At 33.2% G+C, this 22,339-nt stretch overlaps 1 long non-coding RNA gene across 1 annotated transcript; it reads right to left on the bottom strand.

The window, feature by feature from the left end:
• Positions 1-2,349: 2,349 nt before the first annotated feature.
• Positions 2,350-17,433, bottom strand: LOC123925528. Its single transcript, XR_006815037.1, has 3 exons — positions 17,402-17,433; positions 3,901-4,007; positions 2,350-2,436 (listed from the first exon to the last, which is right to left on the bottom strand). It is a non-coding gene; the product is annotated as an uncharacterized LOC123925528 (long non-coding RNA).
• Positions 17,434-22,339: the final 4,906 nt, after the last annotated feature.

Below are 22,339 nucleotides of genomic sequence, written 5' to 3'. Positions count from 1 at the left end.
CGGTCAAAGCTGAGTGCCAGCCTGTTTCCACAAGGGCTCTGAGACACCTGGGGCCCTTGATGTAAACCCCAGCCCTCCCCTTGCTGCCCTCCTGCCAAGCTGGGGTCACTTTGGAATTCTGCCTATCACAGGGATCATTTGATTAGGCCACCTAGGATAATTTCCCTTTTAAAAAGCCAGTTTCGGCAAATAAAGTAGCCTAATCACAGATCTGGTATTCCTTTGTATTCACATATCGCTCCCACACTCCCGGGAAGAATTAGACGAGGGTGTAGGTCCTTGAGTTTCATTTTAGAATTCTGCAACCACACCTGTGTGTAACGAAGTTGTAACTCTGTGTTATAAAGTTTCTCATAAAACGTCTGGAATTTTACTTTTAAACTAAGAATCAAAAAAAGTAGGATTTCCTTTTTATGATCAAGGTGTTTCGTTTCTTTAGTAGGCAAAAGGACCTGCTACTATACAAGAAACACTGATTCACAGCAGAAACATGCAAAACCTCATTATAATATAAAACTCTAGCATTCTAGAGTTTGTCACCAATTAATAGAAGATATAAACCTTGTTCTTGAAAATTTACATTGTTGGGGCTCCTGGGTGGCTCAGTCATTAAGTGGCTGCCTTCTGATGGGGTCATGATTGCAGGATCCTGGGATGGAGCCCCACATTCGGCTCCCTGCTGTGCGGGGGAAGGAGGGTTGGGGGGAAGACTGTGTCTCTCTCTCCTATTCCCCCTGTTTGTGTTCCCTCTCTTGCTGTTTCTCTCTCTGCTGGGGGGAAAAAAAAGTTTAGAAAATTTACATTGTTTTCTAGGAGAAGAGAGATGAATAGATAAGAATTTAAAACTGGCATAAGAAAGGTTAATGTATCAATAAATGTCAGTAAGTGTATTAACTGAAAATTTTGTTGAGATGACTTTTTATGGGAAGTACATTATATATTACTGGGTAACAACATTAAAACAAATTTACAGGCTTAAAACCATGCACTTTTATCTCATAGTTTCTGCAGGTCATACATAGGTCCTCTGCTTAGATTCTCAAAATAATTCAGGGCTACATTCTCAACTGGAGCCTCAATTTCAGAAGAGTCTACTTCCGAGCTCACTTGTTGTTGACAAGATTCATTTCCTTGCAACTGTACGACTGAAGTCCTCATCTTCTTTCTGGCTATTGGCCAGAGGCTGTCCTCAGCAATTAGAGGCTGCTAAAATTCTATATCACATGGACTTTTCCAACATGACCTTTTACTTCAATTACCCAGCAAGGAGTCTATAACATGAGTCTGATGGCAAGACAGAACCTTATGTAAAGTAATGTAATTATAAGAATGATACCTAATCACCTTTGATACATTCTCTTAGTTAGAAGTAAGTCACAGGTCCCACCCAGTTAAGGGCTATAGGTTATATAAAGGAATTAACAGCAGATGTGAGAATCATGGAGGGGGGGCATTTTAAAGTCTGTCCATCACTGTAAAACAAAGCTGGAGAAGTTACCCTTGGATAAAGATGGGTGAGAATGAAAGAAGGGAATGATTTAGAAAGAGAGATTTGGAGGATGGAGGGATGAGTATCATTTTGAGCCCTGATATACCAAGCAACACCAATGGTCTTTGCTGTAGAAAATGATACTTGGGCAGCTACATCAGATGAATGATAGTGCTGATAAAGAAAACCTGTAAAAAGTCAAGATCAGAATAGTTATGTTCATGGGCAGGTGCACTGAAGTCTGCCTCCCAAATGATCTGAACTTCCTCTTTTTTGCTCAATGAATCAGGCCGGTCTCAGAGACTGTAGAAATTAAATCAAAACCAACTTAAACACAAAAGTTTATTGACATACCCATGAAGCTGATGGATGGTTTAAGGAGTTCACCAGGTTTCAGGGGTAAAACTGAATATATATATATATATATATATTTTTTTTTTTTCTTTTCTTTTTTTAAAGAGAGAGAGTGGAGAGGGGCAGAGGGGGAGGGAGAGGAAGAAAGAGAACCTTAAGAAGGGTCAACACCCAGTGTGGAGCTGACCTCAGGACCCTGATATCATGACCTGAGCCAAAATCAAGAGCTGGACACTTAAATCAGTGAGCCACTCAGGCGTCCCCAAACTGACACTATTTAGCGAAGTCTTGTCTACCATTTAATAATTGGCTTTCTTTTTTAGACTTCATTCTTCAATAATTTCTTTACATAGGGTAACAAAGAGAACTTGCATATTCCTCAGTTCTCATCGCACCAAAATCAAAAGAATCTCTCTCCCAGAGACCAGTCTCCCCTGAAAAAAAAAAAAATCACTGTGATTTATCCTTCATAGATTAAATAAACCCTTCTATACTAATGATCTTACCTTGGGGGATGGAGAACTATAATTGGCCAGATAGCCTGCATCCTGTACTCTTTTTGTTGTTGGAAGTTCCCATCATCTGAGTAGCAACTTCAAAAGCAGAGAAAATAAGTAAACTACACCATTAAAAAAAAAGAAAAAAATGGCAAACTATTTCTTAAAAATGTAATAGATATTAAGTTATGATAAAGTCATTGTAATATTTATACATATTTGCACTAAATATTTGCACTTATAAAACAAGCTAGATTTAAGCATCCAACTGACAATAATAATCAGGAATACTCAGCAGCATGTGAAAGTACCTTGCAAAGTATAAAGTAGCCTAAATTTTTTAGTTATTTTTATTAAATTTTTTGAATTGTAAATTTAAGGCTTTTTATTCAACATAAGGATAGTGATATAGAGTTCTGTATATGACTTTCAGATATAATTCAATATAATAAGTTCAGTGTGACTTTTAGATCTAATTCAGTGTAATAACATGGATAACAGCAACGGATAGATTTTTACACAAAGCATCCCCAATCTTGACCTTCTTATCATAACTAACCATCCTTTTCTCTAAAGAGTTGAACGAGTAACCCCCAGTATAATGTTTGCTGGAGTGCATCTCCTGAGCAATATTATTTGCTTTATAAAGAACTCTCCAGAAGAAATCCTGCAAGATTTCTTATTCCAGGATGATTAAATAACAATGTTAAAAATATGAGGAAGCTACCACAGGGGACAACATGTAAATAAACCAATAAGTAAGATTTCACAGCAATAATAGCTGTGCAGGAGAATGAAACAGTAATTAATTTGGTAGTCATGGAGTACATTTTTATTTCTAAACAGTAACTGAATATATTGAGTAATCAAATAATCAGTATAAAATAATATTTCATTTTTTTCTCTTAATTTTTTGGTTTCTCTATAGCAGTCACCAGAATAGTCCCTGCATAAATATTCTATTTAAATCTAGACCCATCAATATGAATTTATTCATTTATATACAAGGTGTTCTACTTAAATCAATCCACATGGATATACAGTGGATAGAGTCACCATACCTTCTGTTTTGCCTGAGACATACTAGGTTTATGCACGTTGTTCCTAAAAACTTTTCACTTTCACTGTGTTGTATGATAAATTATATGGTCTCCCTAGCACTGTGAACCTACCATATGCTCTGAGATTGCTACACGCTTACTATTTTTTAAATCTTAAATGTCATATAATTTTATCTGTAACTATTTTATAAGGACATTTGAAAATGTCAACCATACCAGTAGCACAACAACAAAAAATAGTAATTCTTTAAAACCAATATATAAACAACCAGTGTTCAAAATATCTGAAATGTTTAATATATTTATAGCTTATTTGATTTAGGATCCAAATAAATTCTTGATATTGCAATTGGCTTTTATGTCCCTCTACAGTAGCTTATCTCTAAGGATGTCTAGGGTCATAATAACGACTATTGGTCAAGATAAGGAGGAAATGTTCTAACTGGTTGAATACCCTCACTATCTAAATAGTTGAACTATTTAATGCCCTAACACTCACCTGGAAGGGCTCTGTAACAGTTTATCCACAGTGATAATTGGAAGTGTATAGATTGATGATCTCTGACTGATTTATCTGGTTACACAGCTTGATTTTGGTCCTGGGGCCTATAAGGTATAAAAGATTCCTCAGTAAACATGTGACTCACTTTCCCTGAGTGCGTCCAAGTTATCTCACATATATCTTGATGGTTCATAATCTAAAGAAGTGAATCTGGTACTCCTGAGAAAGGACATGGAAGCCTGTACCTAAAAATATGCCTGGGCTTTGAATTGAATTGAATTGAACTGAATTCCCTGTCTTCATCAAAGCCTTAATTAGGTACAACATGGCAGACCATTGTGAGTCTTTACAATTATTTGTGGTGATGCATTATTACTATAGTAATAATAACTGCCACTGATGATTACTGCTTAATTCTATTACCATGTTAAAGAGGGTTTATTAAAGTTTTTACATACCTTATTTATTTACTGGATAATGTATATATGTAATTATAAGTCCCTTGATCTAATATTTAATTACCACAAAGTACAATTGGTAATACAAGATAAGTGTTTGATATTTTCTGTTTAATTTTTTAATTTTTTTAAGATTTTATTTATTTATTTGAGAGAGAGCATGAGCAGTGGGGAGGGGCAAAGAGAGAAGAGGACAAGCAGACTCTGCACTGAGTGGAGAGCTTGATGCAGGACTCAATCACAGGACCCCGAGATTAGGACCCGAGCCAAAGGCAGACACTTAACTGACTGAGCCACCCAGGAACCCTGACATTTTCCCTTTTTTAAACACTTTTCAAATTTGTGAATTATTTCCCTTGTGATTACTTGTTGGCAGGACTATAGGTTGTTAGACTGAGAGCCTCAATTCCTCACTGGCTGTTGGTCAGAGTCTTCTTTTAATTTCCATCCCTTTGAGCCTCTCCAATAAGGCAGCTAGCTTCATCAAAACGTGCATCTAAGAAAACCATAGGAACCGTCAGCTAACAAGATGAAATTCAACATCTTTTGAAACTGCATCACAGAAGTGATGTCCCATTGCCTTAACTGTTTTCTACTGGTTAGAAGCAAGTTATTAGAATCAGGTCATTCTTAATGAGGGGTATTAAACAAGGCTTAAAAAACAGCAAATGGGTACTATCTTAGAAGTCTGCTTATCACATATGCATACACATATGGTCAGAGATTCAGAGAATATAATGAAAATGAGAATGAGGGGAATTAATATGCTAAGGGTTTATGAATGAAAAATTTTTAGAAGAAATGAATTGTATAAACCCATACAATCAGAAAAACACAATATAAAACAAGATAAATGCACTGAAAATCACAAGCCACAAAAAGACACAATGTAATCAACACAGTAAAACACCAAAAACAAAGAGATTTTTGCTTTTAAGATTTTATTTGAGAAAGAGAGAGCATGAGCAAAGGGAGGGGCAGAGGAAGAGGGACAAACAGACTCCCCACTGAGTGGGGAGCCAGAAGTGAGCCTTAAGGACATGGGGCTCATCTTGAGGCTCATTGTGGGGCTCAACCTGGGGCTAGATCCCAAGAACCTGGGATCCCAAGACCCTGAGCTGAAGTTGGACACTTAACCAACTGAGCCACCCAGGCACTCCAAAAATTAAAAATATAAAAAGCTTAAAGATGGACCACCAACTAAAGATTGATATTTATGTTGACAGCGGATTTCACATCAGCAACAAAGGAAGTTAGAAAAAAAGTAAAATAATATCTTCAAAGATATGAGCAAAATTTCAACTAGAGATTCTATGTCAAATAAAACTATACTTCATGACAAATGGTGATTTGTTTCTTTTATTTACTAAAGGAATTTCTAATGTACATATTTCAAGAAAAAGGAAAATTATTCCCAATAAAGGGTGCAATAAAAAGGTATAAGGTGCAATGAGAAATATTAACAAATTAGCTAGTAAATGTTGACATAAATCTAACCTAATTTTTGTGCAAAATAATAATGATAATGAAGTTTAAGTTATAACACTAAAAAATAAGACTTGCTTGACAAGAGCAAACAGCTCCGGAGGAAGTTAAAAAAAATCCTTCTGAGATCCATATATCAGATATGAGAGGAGTAAAAGAACGATTAACTTTAGACTTTGCTGAAAAATTTGAGTAGCCATTACAGTAATGGAAATATAGATAAAATTAGTATGAGAGGAAACAAAAGAAGATATTACAAGAAGAAAAAAATGGAGAAAAAAATGCATGACATCAAGTCATCATTATTTGCAAGGCATTAAAATGCACTTAATCTCTCATCTAAAGAGAAAGAGCTTTTCAGATTTCATATAAGAAAATTCATCTAAGCTTTTACAGGTGGAATATATAAAAACTAATAATGGAAATGATAAAAGTAAATAATAGGAAAGAAAAGATTTTCCAGGAATGTATGATCAGAATGAAACTAGTGTAGACATAGTACTTTTAGTCAAATTGGACTTTAATATGAGACAGATTATTAGGATTTAAGGTTGTCCTTCTATAATTAAGTAATTCAAATCCTACTCATCAGTAAGGTATTACAATTTTAAAGTTGTAAGTTGCTGATAAAAATATTAATAAATCAGAAATAAATACAAATTAATGGATAAAATGACAAAGGTATTATGATGAGTGGATAGGTCTTGATGATAAATAAAAAATACTAGACATTAGTAAAATCTATATAAAAAATAAAAGAAATAAACTTGATATATTAGGCATACAGAAAATCCTGAACTGAACAACTAGAAAATGTAGTCTTTCCAAGCTTGCACCATTGATTGCTAATCATTGATTCTGTACATTATTATAAAGCAAGTACATCATTTCATTAAAATTATTTTTATTATATAACCCACATCTCTGATGACAGGACTGTATATTACATTATATAGGAATAACTTAATGATGCCTGAAAGCCCACCACCATGACAAACACTGGTAATTTTCCACCAGTATCCGTTTTCCCTTTCTATCTTAAATAATGAATTATATAAATTTAGAAAAGGTGATAGATGAATTCTGTGGAAGAATTGAGTGTGGCCATGTGGTTAAGTTCCTGTCAGAGAATTTTTAAATGGAAATGATGTGTGCAACCTCTACATTATTTGCAAAAAAAGAATTGCTTATTTTTCTGTTTTCTGTCTCCTACTTTCCTTGTGTGCTGGTGAGCCAGCCAGTACTGACCATTCAATATAAGAAAATATGCAAGGTACTGAGATTGCAACAGTAGTACAAACAAAAGACATGGGTACTTGAATGACAAATGCATCAAAACTCACTCCTGGCCCTGACCTTACTTCTGATAAGAAGTAAACTTCTGCTTTATTTAAGCCACTGATTTGCAGATTATCTTTATATATTTGTGATATTAGTTAATTCTTTTCTCTTGTATAATGGATAAATTTCTCTTAGTTTATAGTTTTATATTTATTTTGATGAACAGAAATCTGTAAAACTATATGGATATATCAATATTGTCTTAATTTAGTGTTTTTTGTGTCTTATTAATAAACTCGTTGATCTCCCAACATTATAAAAACATTACCTAATGTTTACATTACATTATATTAGGTACCTAATGTACCTCACTACCTTCTGAAAATTTTAAGTTGGGACTCATTGTGTTCCATCCACATGACAGTTACCTTTATATACTAGGAAAGATAAGGATGCAACTTCATTTATTTTCAAATGGATAATCAGTTACTTAGAAATATTTATTGAATATCTTGCCATTTCCCACTAATTTAAATTGCATCTGGGGCATCCGGGTGGCTCAGTCTTTGGGCGTCTGCCTTCAGCACCAGACGTGATCCCAGGGTCCTGGGATGGAGCCCTGCATCTGGCCCCCTGCTCAGTGGGAAGCCTGCTTCTCCCTCTCCCACTCCCCCTGTTTATATTCTCTGTTTTGATGTCTCTCTCTCTCTCTCTCTGTCAAATAAATAAATAATATATTTTAAAAAACAAAACAAAATAAAATTGCATCTTTGTTACTTCTGTTTGTGGGAGTCTAAAGGAATCACAACTTTAGGAATTAATGTTTCGTTATTTTGTAATCCTGATAAAGTACATACTCTAGGATTCACAAACATTCTTCTAAGGTACATTATGTACCAGAATTCCTGTAAAGTGCAGGATGAAATATTTTTGAAAGTTCATAGCAGTGTTGTTTTTAAGTATCAAAGAATTACCAAAGAATGGAGAACTCAAATGTCAATTAACAGGAGAAGAGTAAATATGAATTCTTTTCCCACTCAATGGGAAAATATGAGGAAAATAAGGTGGGAAGTCAACATTAACAGGAACATAATGCTAGGTGACAAAAGTATAATATGAAACCACTTTTATTAAGTTATAGAAATAATCAAAACTAATTTACTGATTTTATTGTTTGATATTCTTTATACTTAATATTCTTTATAGTAATTTTATAATATGTGTATAATCAAAAAACAATTGTTTATTGTTTACACACATATTATAAAATTATAATCATATATATTATATATAAAATTATAATTATACATAATATATAAATATATTATAAAATTATACTAATTTTACAATGTGTGTAAGCAATACACACATTGTAAAATTACTATTAAGAATATCAAGTAAATGTTAAAAAATTTTGGAGGCTGTGTGTGTAGAAAGGAGCTTGATTCAGATAATTTATTTTTCTTCTAGTAATTTTCAGTGTTGGTATAATTTTAAACTCAGAGAAAAGTGGCAAAAATAACACAAAAAAGAACCTTCACCTAGATTCAACAATTTTAATACTTTATGCAATTTTCTTTGCCATTTTTTTCTTTGCTTTGTAAAAACATACACATACACTGTTATTTTTTATTTCTTCTAGATACTTTGCATTTCCATATACATTCACAATCAGTTTGTCAGATTCTATGAGTAGCTTATTGGGATTATGACTGGGAAGGCCTTAGATCTATACATCAATTAGTGGAGAACTGGCTTCTTAAGGATATTAGACATTCATATTTTCAACATATTGTATGTTTTTTTTAATTTTTCTCAAGTTTTATAGTTCTTAGTGTAAAAGTTTTGCATGCTTTAATTTTATCCATATACTTTGAGGTTTTCTTTTTTTTTTTTACTTTTAAAGGTAGTTTGGTTTTTATATTTTTTGCCAATATTTGTTGCTACTATATGGAAATTTTTTTTTATTATTGACCATGTAAATTAATTAGTAGATTGATTTCTTTGTTCTTGTTGTTTGTTAATTTCTTAAGGATTTATACATCCTTAATCATATTTTCTGAGAGTGGAAATAGTTTTACCTTTTTCTTTTCAAACTTTATGCATTTTATTTATATTTCTTGCCTTATTGTTAGTATATTCATTGCAAGGCTATATAGAAATGCTGAGAATGGACACCAGGGCCTTCTTCCTGAATTTAGGGAAGCATTTAATATTCCACCTTTAAAAATGGTTATAGGTCGTTTAGCTGTAGGTGTTTCGTGGATGTCTTAACATATTCAGAAGTTTCCTTCAATTCACAGTTTTCACAGTTTACCGAGATATTTAAATAATAGATGGAAGCAGAACTTTGCCAAATGATTTTTCTGCATATATTGAGATGATCCTATTTCCTTTGTATGCCATTGGTAAATTATTCTAAGTGATTTAAAAATGCTTAAACCAATCTTGCATAGTTGGAACCAATGCCACTTAAGGTTAAGTTATTTTACATTGTATATACTACTGGATGTATTTTGATATTTTTTTCCAGGAGTTTTAAATCTATTGTCATGATATATTATTTTTATTATAGTTTATTGATTTGGATTTTATATCAGGTTTCTGGCTTTATAAAAAGAATTAAGGTTTCTTTTTTATTTTCTGAAAAATATGTGATATTTTATCTTCTACAAATGAGAGAACTCAATGGTGAAGCCATATGAGCCTCAGTTTTCTTTGTGATGTTTCTGATAAAAAATATAATTTCTTTGAAATCCATAAAACATTGTGAAAAAAATTTAAAAATGGGAAAGACACTCCATTTCCATTGGTTGGAATATTGCTAAATGGCTTAATATTGGTTTTTTTTTTTTGATTTATCATTTTTTTTTAAGATTTGTGCTTCTTTTGTTACATTTTGTTACATTTGTTTCCATTTGTTTCCATTTGTTTCCAAATATTTTACTACTCTGATGCTATTATAAATGGGCTTGTTTTCTTAATTTCACTTTTGGACTGCTCATTGCAAGTACATAGAAATAAAAATGAGTTTTGTATTTGGTCTTTTATCCTAAAAAAAAAATATATATATATATATATATATAATTTCTTTAAGTGATACAAGACTACTTTTATATCAGGTGTGGTCATTTTTAAGGAGTTGTCACAGTTTGGTATAGAGTTGTTATGATATTATTTTCTATATTTGTTTTCTTTTTTGGTCTGAGCAATATTGATATTTTTTTATATCTGAAATTGGTAGTTTTGTTCTCTCTTTGTTTCTGTTACTCTGTCTCTCTCAATGTGTTTTTCTAATATATCTTTTAAAAAAATAAAACTTTTGTTATTTTTTAGATTACTGTTCTGTTTTCTCTTTTTTCTGCTCTTTCCCATTCTTTTGTTCTAATTATGTGGTATTTAAATTACTTAGCTTCTTTTTGTTTCTTATAGTCGAAGATCTTCACTTTTCTTATTAGGAATTAATATCTATAAATTTCCATCTAATCACTGTTTTAGATGGATTCCACAAATAGATATATGTTGTAATTTTATTATCACTTGATTCAAAATATTTCATAAAGACCCATGTGATTTTTGACACAAACTATTTTCTATTGCACTTTAAACTTTCCAAATATATGATGCTTTTTTTTTTTCCTCATTTTATTTATTTTTTCAGCGTAACAGTATTCATTCTTTTTGCACAACACCCAGTGCTCCATGCAAAACGTGCCCTCTCCATTACCCACCACCTGTTCCCCCAACCTCCCACCCCTGACCCTTCAAAACGCTCAGGTTGCCCCAACCTCCCACCCCTGACCCTTCAAAACCCTCAGGTTGTTTTTCAGAGTCCATAGTCTCTTATGGTTCGCTTCCCCTCCCCAATGTCCATAGCCCGCTCCCCCTCCCCCAATCCCACCTCCCCCCAGCAACCCCCAGTTTGTTTTGTGAGATTAAGAGTCATTTATGGTTTGTCTCCCTCCCAATCCCATCTTGTTTCACTTATTCTTCTCCTATCTCCTACCCCCCCATGTTGCTTCTCCATGTCCTCATATCAGGGAGATCATATGATAGTTGTCTTTCTCCGATTGACTTATTTCACTAAGCATGATACGCTCTAGTTCCATCCACGTCGTCGCAAATGGCAAGATTTCATTTCTTTTGATGGCTGCATAGTATGATGCTTTTTTAAAACCTTATTATAATTATTAATTTAAAACTACTATTTTCAGAGTATATGCTTTGTTAATATTTCTATCTCTGATGTTATTGAGATTTTATTCCCAACTATGTGGTCTTAGTAAATACTCTGTGTGCACTTGAACATAATGTATATTCTGGAATTATTGGGTGCAGTGTTTAATAAAAGTCAGTTGAGTCAGGGTGATTAATAGTGTTGTTTAGTTCTTCTATATCCTAGCTGCCTTTTTGTCTATTTATTAATCTCAGCAAAGTGTTTGTTACAATCCAACTATGATTTTGGATTTATTTCCTCTAGTATATGAGGTTGTTTTTGTTGTTGTTGTTTGAGGGTTTTTTGGTATTTGTTCATTCTTATTTCTTAAGTTGTGGTAGTAAGAGTATTTACTAGGGATTTATAACTTCCTGATATTTGGAAGTTTTATCATTTGTGGTAATATTCCCTATTTTGATACCTAATATTTTCCTCTATTTTTATAATCATGCAGTTCTCTAATATTGCAGGATATGTTTCATTTTCCTTTACTTTGCTTTAATCCTCTCAGTTTATAAATCCAAAGTATGACTTTGAAGATAGCATTTACTTCCCTAGCTTTTTTATCCATTCTAATTTTGCCTTTTATATTGTTTTCATACCCATAGAAGTTTAAAAAATTAACATAAATTGCTTGATTGAGGTCTGTCATTTTATTACTTGTCTCCTATTTGCCCAAGCCCCCCTCCACCTAATCCTTCTTTTTCGCCTTTATTATAAGGGTTAATACAGTGGTTTGCTTTGTTTTTACTATTCTAGTTTATTTCTATTGACTCTGTAGCTTTGCATCCTTACATTTTTTAGCTATTTCTCTAGTGGTTAAAAAAAAATGCACTCCTAGCTTATTACATAAAATCTAAGAACCTTGCCACAGACAGATACAATCCCCATATTTTGTGCTATTATTTTCACGTATAATACATGCATGTGTATTACAAACCACAGAACACAGTGTGTATATGCCATTTTGAGTGCTCCTCATTTCATCCTATACCCGCATTACCATTTGGTTTCATTTCTTTTTAAATAATTATTAGCTGTTATTTTGAGTGCCATTCCACACTAGCTGCATATTTATCATATTTTATCAGTAGAAGCCTTTATTTTGCATTTATATGAAGGATAGTTTTTCTGGATTCGGAATTTTCAGCTAAAAAGTTTTTTCTTGTTTTCCCCAACTATGAATATCTGGTATGTGGTTTTTTTTTTTTTTAAGATTTAATTTATTTATTTGACCGAGAGAGGTAACATACAAGCAAGGGGAGTGGCAGGCAGAGGGAGAAGCAGACTCCTTGCAGAGAAGGGAACCCAGTGTGGGACTCCACCCCGGGACCCTGGGATCATGACCTGAGCTAAAAGCAGACACTTCACCAATTAAGCCATCCAGGCACCCCTAAAGATTTGTTTTATTTTCATCTTAACATTGTTTCTGAAAAAAAAAAAAAATGCAGCTGTCTTTCTTATTATAGCTTCCCTATATATAATATATTACTTCCTTTTGGATGCTTTAATGATATTTTCTTTATTTTGGGGTTTTGAAAATTTGATTCTGTCTGCCTAGGTGTTATTTTCTTTGTGTTTACACTGGTTGGGGGTTATTGAACTTCTTGGATATAAACATCCACGTCAATCAACAAATTTGGGGAGTTTGGGGACATTATTTCTTCAAATATTTTTTTCTACCTTGTTTTTTTCTTCTTTCTCTGACTTCTTTTCAATATATGTTAGATGGTTTATATAATCACACAACTCACTGAGATTCTTTTAATTTAAAAAATACTTATTTCTCTAATTTTCAATAATTTCTATTGGTCTATGTTCAATTTAACGGACCTTTCTTCTGATGTGAAATCTATAGTTAAATCATCCAGTAAAATTTTAATTTCATATTTTATAAATTTTAATTCTAGATTCCTTTTATTTAAAAGTATATTTGCCTCTTTTTGCAGAAATTTCCTATTTGTTTATTCATTATGACACAAGTTTTCTGTAAGTTCCTCGACATATTTGTGAAAGTGACATTGTAGTATTTGTCTACTAATTCTAACATGTGTGTCATTTCCTTGTCAATTTCAATTGTTTGCCTTGTCTCTTGAATATTAAGTCAACGTGTTTGTTTCTATTTGTGTCTAATAATTTTTACTGGGTACTTGACATTGCAAATTGATAAATTGTAGACATTTTGAAGAGTGTTGATTTTGTTCTACTAAACAATGAATCTGCCTGGAATTAACCCAGACATATTTCTCCCTTTACTGCATAGCAGCTGTTTGGTAGTTCTAGCCTTTCAGATTTTGCATTCCTCAAGAAGTTCTGGAAACTTCCCCATATGTTTATAGTTTAGAACTCAGTCAAAGTTTTTCTATGAAGGTTATACAAAGATTTAGGGCTTCACTTTAGCATTTTCCTCCCTTCTGAGATCCTCTTCTTTGCTTTTCATCTCTTCTGGAAGATCCAGCTCTGTTCAGTTCATGAGCAGGTAGGCAACAAATTTCTACTTCGTGCCAACTTCAACCAAACCATTTGGGGAGTTCTTTCTGGATATAAGTCACAAAACAGAGTTCCTAGTTATTACAGTGCCCCTCATTCAGTCATCAACTGCCTTCCAGTTTCTGTCTGGTTTTGGAAAATTTCCAGTGCCTTCATGTGGTTTACTTTAACATTTTGTTCAGATATATAACTTTTATTTGTAAGAGGATTAGTCTGATATGAGCTAGTCATTATCTGAAGCAGAGCTCTGCTAGGGTAATTTTTCTTTAAATATGGGTATTGTTTTCATATGTTTTCTATTTATAATTCTTTTTACAATTTATTATTTTAGAGAGAGAGAGCATGAGTGGGAGGGGTATAGGGGGAGGGAGAGAGAGAATCTCAAGCAGACTCTGCACTGAGCATGGAGTTCAATGAGGGACTCTATCTCATGACCCTGAGATGATGACCTGACCTGAAACCAAGAGTGGGATGTTTAACTGACTGGCCATCCACGGGCCTCTCCATTTATTATTATAATTGCTAACATATATATTTTCTGTATTTCACAATAAAACATAATTAGATTTTTTTTTGACCACAATGATATTTTCTGATCACGAAGAGACTTTTGAAATGGCATTGATTTTATTTATTTATTTTTAATGACAATTCCTTATTTGTACCTATACTATTCTGTCCATGGAATTATGTTTTTTCCTCTTGACACTCCCATGAATGGGAAATTTTGTTGAATCTTCTTGGAATTTTTGTCAGGTTTGAAGCTGGAGACGTTTATTTCAAAGTCCAAAACAGAGATTTTATCTGTAGACTGGGTGGAATTCTCGCATAGATGTACCTTTCTGTAGAGGTCCAAAGTCTACTCTAGCAATCCTAATTCCTCTATAGGATTTTTGTTTGTTTGTTTGTTTGTTTGAAGTACTAGCCAGTATTTGATAATGGTGGGAAAATGTCGTGACTTTTTTTTTTATTCCACTTAGATAATGAGTGAGGAAATGGTGGTGGTGAGATAAGAATGTAGGCCGTAGACTGACAGAGTAATTCAATATTCAGCATTTCAACCAAACCTCAGCTACCATTCTCGCTTCTTCCCTTTGTGCTTATGTGTTTGTGATTCTATTGTTTGTCCAGAGAAGCTCTTCCATCCACTGCACTTGTCACCTATGAGTACTGGTCTCTAGTTGTCTGGATTGATTTTTTCCATGTAAAGGCACAAACTTCTCATTTACAGACAGTCTATCTCCTGTCTTGTTTTTATGTGTTTGGTTTTACTGTCATTTTATGGGATCTTGAGAGCAAAGAGAAACAAACATGGAGCCACCTTTGATCAGAAACCTTAAACTCACCACCTTCATATGTACCATTTTGTTGGTTTAAACGGATATCATTGCCAATACCAAATGTTGGCCTTTGAATCAAAACTTTTCAAATGAATCCCTCCTTTTTCAATCCTATGGGGTTGTTTTTTAAAATCCAAATGAAAATGTTTTATATATAATCCTGTTTAATTTCATTTCAAGAATTTAAGACCCTCTTGTTAACCTTTTAAAGTGCCTTTGACTCTGTTTTGTCATTTGAAATATCACAGCTCCCTCTTGCCAATACACCATCTGTGATGACATATGGTATTTTAACTTCTACAGCATGATTTGAAAAGGGTCATTGCATCACTGTCAGCCTGAATCCTACCTTAGATAACTAACCTGAGGCCCCCTTTCCTGGTGCAGAGGCAATTTTCTTGCTCTTTTTGAATTGTTCCTTTGATACAATGGAAGATATTTGTTCAATAGGAAAGAAAGTAAATTTTAAAGAATTAATGCCAAGGATCTTAAGTGCATTAGGTCTATAAGTCTCAAAACTGCAAGGCTGTAATATTTTTCTTATGTTATAGATGAAAACACTGAAGCAGGAGCAGTTTATGTAATTTTCTTAGGATATAGACAACAACTGAGAAGAATGAGATTTGAACTCATAGTTTATGTCTTTAAAACTCATGATTTCCACTGCTGAACTTTAATTTTAGTGTAATGAAATAGCAGACCTTAGTAATTCCAGTTCTTCCTATATGCTGATCCTGGGATAGCCTTTAAGAGAAGTAGCTCAATCTGCCCTAGTTTTCTGTAGTTACAGAAAGGATTATGTTTGCTACAATTCACAGCTATAAGATTTCTGGAGGTTGACAAGTGTTTATTTTAATTCAGTTTCACAAAGATATCAAATGTCTCTGTAATTATTTTTATCATTCTCTCATGAAAAAAAAATTTAAAAATCACTCTAAAACTCCAGACATTTCATCTGCATTCCAACAGTGACAAGAATGTTGAAACAACAGAAAATATATAATAGTTTACTATGTTTACTTTTAATAAGCTTTCCCAGTACATTTCACCATTGGTTAGAACTATGTCACATAGTCATATATAAATACAAGGGAGATGTGATTAAATACAAGGGAGATTTAAATACAAGGGAGAAGTGTTTTTCTAATACTATTTGATTCACATTCCCAACTTACATACAACATCTCAAAGATAATTTTATTCTAATACTTAGTATATTTTCATTTTTGTATACATGACACTAAACATATATTGTTACTAGATATTGTTGTGTCCGAGTTTTCGCATCTGAGAGACCACCGAGGAGCCAAGCACCGATGCAATCACATGAGGGTTTATTTGACAAGCTTAAGCTTGGGCCCAAGTATACCCAACACAGCGGAGTAGGAACTTGGACCCCGAGGTGACATGCTTAAGCTTGGGCCCACGTATACTTGATGCAGTGGAGTAGGGACTTGGACCCCGAGCCTAGTTAAGGCAGGGGTATTTATGGGTTCCTGTTACTAAAGTAGGGTGGGTGTCTTTAGAACTAAAGTAGGGTGGGGCTACCTGGAACTAAAGTACAGTAAGGAAAAGTTCAGCCCTTGGGCACAGGGGTCTGAGATGGCCGTACTTATGCTAAGGCTAAACCTGAGGTGGGATGGCCTTGATTTTTCTCGGCCTCCACAGATATGAATGTATTTTAATTTAAGTAAGTATTGTGTCTTATTCTTTGTCTTACTTTAAGACCACAGCTTATGTTTGTAAGATTTATCTATTCTTCAGTGTGTGCATTTTGTCCAGTATTCTGATCATTGACGATTTCATGATGTGTGTCCAACATACGTTGCATTCAAAATCCTCTGTCCACACAGAAGAACCAAACTGTATATATATTGTTGTACATACATGCTTATGGACCCTTGTGAGAAATTCTTTGGCATGCATATGCAGACATAGAATACTTAATTTGACTTATTAGTTCCAGACTGCTCTCCAGAACAGCAACACCAATATATGATCCCAAACTGCAGAAATTTCCCTATCATCCACACCACCTGTTGATTATACTGAGTTTCTAAATTTTATGAGCTTAATAGACATAATACTTTTTGCTATTTTAAGTTTCACACCTCTGATAATTAATTATGATTTCCTCTTCGTATGCTGTTTGTTATTAGTCAGTGTTCTCTAGAGAAGGAAAATGAGTAATTTGTTTGATATATATTTATTATGAAAAATTGTCTCACATGATTATGAAGTCTGCTACGTCCCACATGATCCACAAGTCCTTTGCAAGCTGGAGACCAGGAAAACCAGTAGTGTAATTCAGTCCACATCTGAAGTCCTGAGAACGAGGGGAGCCAATGGTGTAAATCCTAGTCTGAGGACCAACAAAGATAAGATGTCCCAACACAAGCAGGCAGGCAGGATGCAAAAGTGATGAATTTCTCTCCCTCCACCTTTTGTACTTTTCAGAAAGGGAGTCTACTTTACTGAGTCCACCAGTTAAAATGCTAATCTCATTGAGATCCTCACAGACACACCCAGAAAAAAAGCTGTAATCTAGGCACCTCAATGCCAATGAAATTGATACATAAACTTAACCATCACTGTTTTAACCTTTCCTTTTTTCTCTAGCTTCAGTTTTCAACCTCTGTTGATTTTGTTTTTCACTGATGGTCCTGCCTTTTTTTTTTTAAATTTGTAGGACATTTTTATATTTTCAGATGCTATTTCCTTGTCAGATTTAGAAATGTTAATTGCTCTCTAAAATTGTTTTTAACATGTTAATTTTACTGAATGAAAGTGCTTAATTTTAACATTAAACTATTGAATAAAAATAATACCACCAAACTCTTCCATTTATTTTGCTTTGCAAATTTTATTTTGAGTAATTACTTAAGAAATGTTTTTCTACCCTTACCTTTCCCAGCTTCTAGAATCTACCTGAATTTCTTGTTCATTTGCTCATTCTTTGTACAAAGCACATTACTCCAATATCTGGTTTCATCTTCAAATCTCTTTTTCTGAAATTGATGCTCTGTGTCCCTCTTATAAGAAGTCTTGTGATTATGCTGGATTGATGTGAATAACCCAGGATAATCTCTGACATTCAGAATCCTTAATTAATCAAATCTACATCATTGTAATGTAAGGTATCATATTCACAGGTTTCAGATAATAGAACATGGACATCTACTCAGGACAATTATATAACCTACCATACATTTAAATTAAAAGATTGCAAAAAGTTATACTATAAAATATCTAATCATAAGAAAGCTTAAGTCAATATTTTAATATGATAAATGAGACTTCAGGAGAATAAATAGTACCAGGGAGAAAAAAAAATTTAAATGATAGAACAAGCAAATTTATGAAAAACATATAGTCCAAATGTATATGCAGCCAATTATAGACCATTTCCAAACACATGGAATATGTGCTGACCAAACAAAAATTGGAAAGAAGCAAATTACCAATTATACTTGGGGATTTCAATATTTACTTCTAAGTAATTGGTATTACAGTTAAACAAATTTAAATTAATAAGGTAATTTAAGATATGGTTAATTTATATTTACAATTATTTAAAATTATCTTAACTTTAATTACAATAAAAATTAGTTAGGAAAAGTGGACTTAAAAGTCAATATCTACCAACTCAACCTAATTGACATTTATAGAACACCCCCCTACCAAAAATCAAGATCAGGTAGGAAATTCATTAAGAAATTTTATGCTTGGCAACATTAGAAATAAATTTAAAAGTATATGTAACTAAAACAAATTAAAATATTAAAATATAAAATTTTTATGTAATAATCTAAAGTAGTGATTAGAGGGAAATTTATAGCTTTAAAGTTTTTTTTTTAGGAAACATGTACAGAATATAAAGTGATCTATGTTTCTACCTGAAGAGCTAGAAAAAATGAAGTGAAATTAAAACCAAAGGAACTTTATCTAAGGGGATTATAAGGATAAAAGTAGAAATCAAGTAAAACAGAAACAATAAAGAGAATCAATGACTCTCTTTATTGATTCTTCAAAATTGATTCTTCAAAAATATCGGTGTAATTTATAAACCCTGGCCAAACTGACCAAGAAAAAAAAAAAAAGAGAAGACACAGATCACAATGCTAGGAAAGAAAGAGGAGATATAAATATCATTCTTTTTTTTTTTAAGATTTTTTTTTCAAATATTTTATTTATTTATTTGACAGACAGAGATCACAAGCAGGCAGAGAGGCAGGCAGAGAGAGAGGAGGAAGCAGGCCCTGCAGAGCAAAGAGCCAGGACCCTGAGAACATAACCTGAGCCAAAGGCAGAGGCTTTAATCCACTGAGCCACCCAGGCCTCCCATCAATATCAGTCTTAAAAATACTACATGATAATAAAGACATATTAATAATTTTATGTTGAAAAATTTAACAAACATTATCAAATGGAGAATTTCTGTGAAAAAATCTACCTTCAAAACTTTCTCAAGAAGAAATAGATCACCTGAATAGACTTAAATACATTGAAGCAATTGTATTTGAAGTTGTTGTTTTTTTAAAAACCCAAAGAAAAAATTCAGAATTGAAGTAATTTCAGTTGTGAATTCTATCAATGTTTAAAAAATAATTAAAAAGATAATTTTATTCTAAAATGGAAGACAAAGAAAAATTCCACTCATTTTATGAGGTCAGCATTTCTCTGAATCCAAAATCAAAGAAAAGAAAAGAATCATTCAGACACATGACAACAAAGATTACAAACCAATAAAACTTCATGACAGTATCCTTCATGAAGGTGTATTTTAAAATAATTTTTTAAAGTTAGGAAATAAAATCCAGCAACACAAGAAATAATAATATCCCATGACCAAATGTAGTATATTCCAGGAAAAGATAATAGTCCGTAATATGTTACTGCTACAATTCACCAGAATGGCTAAAATGAAAGATTTACATTTCCAAGTATGTTAAGGACGGTATAGTCACTTTGGAAAATACTTTCACACTCTATCATAAAATGAAACATCACTTGTATGAGATAATATCTCATTGCAGTTTTGATTTACATTTCCCTGATGATGAGTGATTTTGAGCATCTTTTCATGTGTCTGTTGGCTATATGTCTTCCTTGGAAAAGGGTTTATTCTAGTCCTCTGCCTGATTTTAATTAGATTGTTTGTGGGGCTTTTTTTTTTTAAGATTTTATTTATCTATTTGACAGACAGAGATCACAAGTGATCAGAGAGGCAGGCAGAGAGAGAAGGAAGCAGGCTCCCCGCTGAGCAGACAGCCCGATGTGGGGCTCGATCCCAGAACCCTGGGATCATGACCTGAGCCGAAGGCAGAGGCTTTAACCCACTGAGCCACCCAGGCACCCCTGTTTGTGGGGCTTTTTAAAAATTTTTTTATATAAGCTGTGTAAATACTCTATATTTTTTGGATATTAATCCCTAACCAAATTTATGACTTGCAAATATCTTCTCATACCTGTCAGACTGGCTATTATCAAAAAGACAAAAAATGACAAGTGTTGGTGAGTATGTAAAGAAAAGAGAACTCATACTGTTGGTCAGAATGTAAATTGGTGCATTCACTATGGAAAACAGTATACAGTATCCTGAAAAAATTAAAAATAGAACTACCACATGATTCAGTAATTCTACTTCTGTGTATTTACCTGAAGAGAACAAAAACACCAATTTGAAGACATAAGAGATAAATGTACCCCTATGTTCAATGCATATTTACAAAACCAATATATGGACGCAATCTAAATGTTAACTGGTAGATGAATGTATGAAGAAGATATACATATCTATCTATCTATCTATCTATGTATATAGATATATGATCTATATCTTTTTATGATCTAGATCTTTTTATGGCTGAATAATATTCCATTATCTATCTATCTATCCATGTAGATTTTAGAATTCATTTCCTTGCCATTTCTAGGTTCTAGAAACTGCCTTTATCTACATAGACAGATAGATAGACAGATAATGGAATATTACTCAGCCATAAAAAGAAAAATGTCTTGCCATTTCTGACAACATGGATGACCACGGAGGGTATCCCTAAGTGAAATAAATCAGGCAAAGAGAGACAGATACTGTATGATTTCATTTGTATGTGGAATCTGAAAAGCACAACAAATGAACAAACAAAACAGATACATACTCATAGATACAGGAAAAGAAACAACAAACTGTTGATTACCAGAGCAGGGAGCAGTTGGGGCCTGGGCAAAATAGAGATTAAGAAGTGTAAAGTTCCGGGGCGCCTGGGTGGCTCAGTGGGTTAAAGCCTCTGCCTTCGTCTCAGGTCATGATCCCAGGGTCCTGGAATCGAGCCCTGCATCGGGCTCTCTGCTCAGCAGGGAGCCTGCTTCCTCCTCTCTCTCTCTGCCTGCCTCTCTGCCTACTTGTAATTTCTGTCTTTCAAATAAATAAATAAAAAAAATCTTAAAAAAAGAAGTGTAAAGTTCCAGTTAAAAAGTAAATAAGCCATGGGAATATAATGTACAGCACAGAGAACATAGTCAATAATATTTTAATAGCTGCTCAGTGACAGAAGGTAACTAGATTCACCATGGTATCATTCTGTAATGTATAAAAATATTCAACCACTCTGATGTGTACCTGAAACTAACAGGATATTGTATGTCAATTATACTTCAGTTAAAAAGCAAAACAAACGATTATCACTTATATGATCTAGCAATTTCATTCTTACATATTTAAACAAGATAAGTAAAACAGCAATGTGTTCACACAAAGATTTGGACATTAAAGTCGATAGAAAATTTATTTTAAATTACCATAAACTAAAAAAACCCAAAAACATAGGTGAATTTTAGTATATCTATAAAATAGAATATCATTCAGCAATAAAAATGAATGATATCCTGACACTTGAAAGCACATGGATGACTCTCAAAACCACTATTCTGAGGAAACAAAGATAGGTATTAAAGAGTAAAGACTACTGGGAGCCTGCTTCCTCCTCTCTCTCTCTCTGCCTGCCTCTCTGCCTATTTGTAATCTCTATCTGTCAAATAAATAAATCTTTAAAAAAAAAAAAGAGTAAAGACTATATTTTCATTTATGTGAAACTCTAGAAATGAGAAGCCTAATCCACAGTGGAAGAAAACATGTCAGTGTTGTTTTGTACCATGAGTACAGT

The sequence above is a fragment of the Meles meles genome, chromosome 15 (genome assembly GCF_922984935.1).
Source record: "Meles meles chromosome 15, mMelMel3.1 paternal haplotype, whole genome shotgun sequence".
In the NCBI taxonomy this organism is placed as follows: Eukaryota; Metazoa; Chordata; class Mammalia; order Carnivora; family Mustelidae; genus Meles; species Meles meles.
The sequence above is the reverse complement of the archived record's forward strand: the minus strand, read 5'-3'. Positions and strand labels throughout refer to the sequence as shown.